This window comes from Buceros rhinoceros, unplaced genomic scaffold (assembly GCF_000710305.1).
Source record: "Buceros rhinoceros silvestris isolate BGI_N320 unplaced genomic scaffold, ASM71030v1 scaffold19811, whole genome shotgun sequence".
NCBI classification, from domain to species: domain Eukaryota; kingdom Metazoa; phylum Chordata; class Aves; order Bucerotiformes; family Bucerotidae; genus Buceros; species Buceros rhinoceros.
In genome coordinates this window covers 9548-14915 of record NW_010396244.1, presented here as the reverse complement: position 1 = coordinate 14915, position 5368 = coordinate 9548, and positions in this window count along the sequence as shown.

Genomic DNA, 5368 nt, shown 5'->3' with positions numbered 1-5368 from the left:
AAATTCTAAAGAAGTTTGTCAATATGGAGATTTTAAAGATAAACTGCCTTCAGGACTTGGGCTGCTCAGTTCTCAGTGTGACTGTGAAAATCTCAGTTTCATGTATTAGTAATAAATGACTGAAACAATTTCCTAACAAATGCAGTTGATGCTTCATCCACCGGAATGCTTGTAGCAAGGTTGGTTATTTTCTAAATGATAAGCTGTAATTTAAACAGATGCAAGTCATGTCTGGTAAATCTCTATAACTTCTGTTTAGGAAAAGGGGCAGATTAGAAGATAATCCTTTGTTTGCCCTTAAGCTTATACTAATAGGTCCTTCCTTCCGTGCATGCGCAGAGATTCGTGGATTTTTGCTTTGTCTCCCTCAAATACCGTAGCTGTGACAAAAAATGTAAAGAGGAATCCTACCAGTCAAAATGCCTTCAGGGAAAGTAGCAAATGAAGCAGGAAAATCCCCACTGTAAGAAAATCCCCTGAAGCAGGAGTAGACGCATGCTCAAGTATAGCCCTCCGTCAGTATTAATATCCTTCCTGAGGGCAGAAGTCTTTGTTCTTCATGCCTCTTATTTACAAATTCCCATCTCCTCCAAATACAGCTGCAGAATGAGTGATCACTGTGGCTGCTTGAAGTTTTTAAGATTTTGGAATTTAGACAAAATGTTTAATTACAATTTGAAAGGAAGCTGGAAAAAAGTCTTGTTTTTTCCAGCAGCTTACATTGTTTTCATAACCTATCCTGTGAGAATGTGTCTGTACCCAAAATCACTTCGACAGTAATCACGCTCTGCTGGTCTCAAGTTTCTTTGGTTTAGCTCACGATAAATTCACAAGGAATACAAGTGTGGAAAAAATTGAGAGAAAGATCCAAGTCCAAGCAAATGAAAATTAAAAAGAGAGGGAGCTGCTTTTGTTATTACAATAGCTCAGAGTGTCCTGAACAGCAGATCTCACTCACTGACAGAGGCTAAATCAATAGTATTTTTTCTGCAAGATCTGCCCTGTACCACTCCCCATAGTCATTATGAAAGTGGAGCAAAAGCCTGATTGCCACCGTGAGACATCTGGCATGAGTAATCACGACATCAGTCAGAGCCATGCTCAGCTAAGGACGGTGGTATAAATGTCCATAAAAACTGCATAGCTGTGTTCATGTTATTGTATCCCCCAAAAGGAGTTTGCCTCGTGCCATGTGCTCCACACAGATAGAGATCATCAAAATATATGGGAGGGTGCACAGAAGATGCAGCCTAAATTTTTATTTCTTAGTTCATCTTTTTTTAATAAAAAAATATTATAACATTACTCATTTTTACGAATAAGAAGAAAGCTGGATGAGCAGCCTGGAGCAGACACTCAACTGAAAGAAGCACATCTGGATGCAGGCAAGCTGGTCTCCCCATCTGCTTTAGCCAGTGGAGCTGGGGCCTCTAGCTCGGCAGGTTATTGCAGGTCTGAAGCGCCCCATTGTGACTTTCTGTTCTTGCTCTGCAGCTCAGCAAACAGGATAACTTTCATTCAGCTTCACATGGATTCCCAGCACAGAAACCAACTGCTTTGTGTGTATCCCCCATCACCCCAGACTCTCCTTCCTTCCTGTACTTGGCTATCTACTTTTACAGTGCATTGCCTGATCCAGCAGGAGGTGTAAACTAACTCTGCTCTAGGGGATCCAGTGAGAATGAACAATGGGATGGGATGGGATGTCCAGGTAAGAATCAGTCTCTGCTGTTGCCCGCAAATCAAGTCAGCTTGGAAAAAATGGAGGAAAATGCATGATCCAGGAACTCTGGATCTCTGGCTCTTGATTAGCAATGAAGAGCAGCAGACCAAGCTCCGGGAAAAGAAAAAAAACCCCACAACAAAATAATGATGGAAATGGGATCCCCAAAGTCATTCAGCTCAAGGTGTGAGTGGCGCAGAGCATACTTGGGAGGGACAACGAAGCAGGAATCCAGGAAGTTTCCTGGGTGAGATGGCATTTTTGGAGCGAGAAGGTCTGGGCTTGGTAGTGGAGGCTGCTACTGATGTGCCTACCATGCATCTGTGCTGGAACTTGCTATGTGGCCTAGAGGAGACAAGGAAAGTCAGGATGGAAAGGGCAGAGGAGAGACTCCCTTCAATATCCATTTGCTCTGAGCTCTGGCTTTGCCTCTTTTCTTTCCTTCAAAGACTGTTTACTTTACTTTGGCACTTAAAAAGCAATCAAGCAGGTTAAAGGTCAGATTTATTATTTTTGTTGGGGTTTTTAAGAAGTTTAAACCATAGCCTAAGGACATCACCTATGCCATTTGGGAAAGAAAAATCTGCATATAAAACCAGTCATTTTAGATGTAGGGAGGACGACCTGTCCACTACAGCAGTGACGATTCTATGGGCTACACAATTTAAAAATGACAAGGACCCTGGATGTACTGGAACTGAAACTCCTCAGCTTTTCTCTCCGTCACTAAGCTGGCTGACTGAATTTCTTCTGAATTCATAATTATATAAAAGAATATCAGGGCTGCCGTTATTGTCTTGCCACAGTGTTCGTTCCTTATGCAACAACTCTTATAATGATCCTACCAGAAATGGGAATATTTTCTTCTGGGGCAAAGGCATAGGATAGGCTTTTGAGAGGCTATCTGCAGAGAAAGGAAAAAAATTCACTGTGCTTTCTGCCAGTAACTGGAACCAGAGCAGAGCTAGGCTTACACTGAACGTTTTTGAAAATCTCTGCTTTGATTTGCTAATGACCATTTGTATGATGGACTACTGCAAGCCATTTATCCACAGAAAGAAATACTCCAAATAGAAGAAAACAGGACATAGCCAGGCAAGCTGTGGTTTGTACCAAAGCTTCAGATTTGCTGAAAGACAGATATATAATATTCTTTAGGGTTTTTTTTCTAGAAAACCACTGCTGAAGAGTTTTTTCCACCATCTTTGAGTTCATGTCAAAAAATAATACTGAAAACTGACCTTTGGGGATTTTCCTGGATAGCATTTCACTGTCAGATAGAAAGCTATACCCCTGAGTCAGCAAGGAGCAGGCAGGTCTACCTTTACACATGTGAAAGTTATTTATAGGGGTAATTTACTGAATCAGGCCTCATATGAGAGAGATAAGGGAGAAGATTTCATAAAAAGACCAAACTACAGGAAATCCTGGCAGTTATATTTGAAATGTCACATGTGCCCCCTTCCTTGAAAAGGAATTTATTAGTTTTAGCAAAACTCTTCTCTATAGAAGTGGTGGTGGTTTGCTGGGAGATGGACTTAATGTGGTTGCTGCCAACCTGGTGGTAGACCTGCATTAAGGTTGATTATGAAATCCAAGCAAAGCCTCCAAATATCAATACAGAACAGATTACTGGAAGTCTTTCCTATTCTAATAGCATCTTGGACTCAACATTTCCTGAATGCTGACAAGCACCAGGCAAAGAAGCAACCACTAAGACCTGCAAAGCAGATAGAGTGCCTACACTTGCTGTTTCCACTCATTCTCTAAAAAGCAAAACTTGTTGGGGTGTCTCAAGCGGGACACTCAGGACCCACAGTACCTAAAGCCACTAAATTTTTTATAAAACCCTAGCCTGAACCTACAATGAATTAGTCCAACACAAGAATAGATCTCTCTAACAAAAACTTGCTTGTTCTGCTGAAAGACAATATCTATAATCACTGGTAAGAAGACCACATTTGGTTATTTTTTGTAATTCTTCCCCACCCCTTGAAGCAAGCTGAAATGACCTTCCAACAATAGTTTATTTCTTCTTGGCTTAATGTGAACAAAGGCTTTCTATTCACATGCATGTGAAAGAGAGTGTGGATATTTCTGTGGTGAAAGATCAAATCTCTCTTTTGAACTTTGCAGTGGATAGGCTAATTGTAGCATCTCTGAGGCCTTCACTGTCCTTTCAGGAAGCAGCCAACTAAATGTTTGTTTGGAGTGTTTACCAGGAATGAGGAGTATATAAACGAGAGCAGAAGACTAAATTAATCTAGAGTCTTCTGATGCTTCCAACACATTTCCTACCAGTGAGCAGTTAATAAAGTCATAAATGACTTTGTGGTGTTTCTGGGCATTTGCCACTATATATGTGATGTTCAGTGCGGGCTGGGTGGACAAGCTGTGACTGTTCATAAGTCATGTCATTTTTGAAATGTCCATTTTTGTTTCATTTCTGAGGCTGAGTTGAGCTTTTTTCGGAAGAGGCTTCAGCTTCTGACCAGGGCTTCTTCAGAAGAAATTGTGTAAGGGGGGAAGACATAGAAGTGAGATGCGGGAATTCCTGTCTCAGCAGTACCAGCTTTGACAAAAGAAAAGCTGGATAACTTTATGGTGGAACGGGTACAGTTTTAATTAAGGTTTAGTGAGTGTGTTGACAAAAATGTCTTTTTGCTCTTTGAAGCAATCAGGTTCTCTCACAACACATGCATTTTTTGAAGTATTTTTAGTGGTGGCTTCTGTGGCACGGGTAATTTTGTGGGTGTTGGAGGATGTGCTTATTGTCAGAGGGGAAAACATGCAAATCTCCCTTTCTTTGTATGGCAGAACTTCAACAGAAGGTTTTTTTAAAAAAAAAGTTAAAGTTCCCTGACAGCCCCATTCAAGCACGTTACGGGCTCTGATCTCTCTCTCAGGCTACAGTTGTCTTTGTACCAGGGGTCTCTGGAGGGGGGGCTCTAAGAGCTCTCCCACTGACTGCTTTCAAGCAGGATCCTGCCCGCCATGCAATACTGTAGTTCTGCTTCAAATGGTGACGAGGTGCAAAGTCACAGCTCTTGTGAGCAAACCCAACTGCTGGTACTTGCCATGGGGAAAGTAATGAGGGACGTTTCAGTAAATATGTTTCGATTTTCGAATGGAACACCAGGAGGAAATGTATTTACCCCCTTATCTCCAGTGCAAGAGAAACTGTCCTCTGCTCTTTGGCCAAGATGAAATACAGCCCTTACTCTGCCTCATTTTCTGTAATTGTCAATAGTTTTGTTTCTTCCAGAGTTAGTTACCTAACTCATTGATTGATCAAGGCCTTAACTTGGAACTTTTCAGAAAATAGCATTTTGGCTCTGGCAAAATAGAACTACGATGGCCACTGCAGTTATTTCTTCATAGACCAGGTGACTTTGTTCATGTACTGCCTGTCTGGGCTGTTTGTGCCTTCTCTATTAACGACAAAGGAGGGCAATTTCTATGCCATCCATACGTGGATTGACGTGCATGCTAGTGCCACTGATATGGTGGGATACACTGGGCTAAGACCACGTTAGAAACCTGATGAACAACGCCACTGCCCTTCCCTTGGGAAATGGCAGACTTATCCAACCATCACACAAGCTCTGGGCTGTTGCAAGGTTTGTTTGCAAGGGGCTGAGGCTC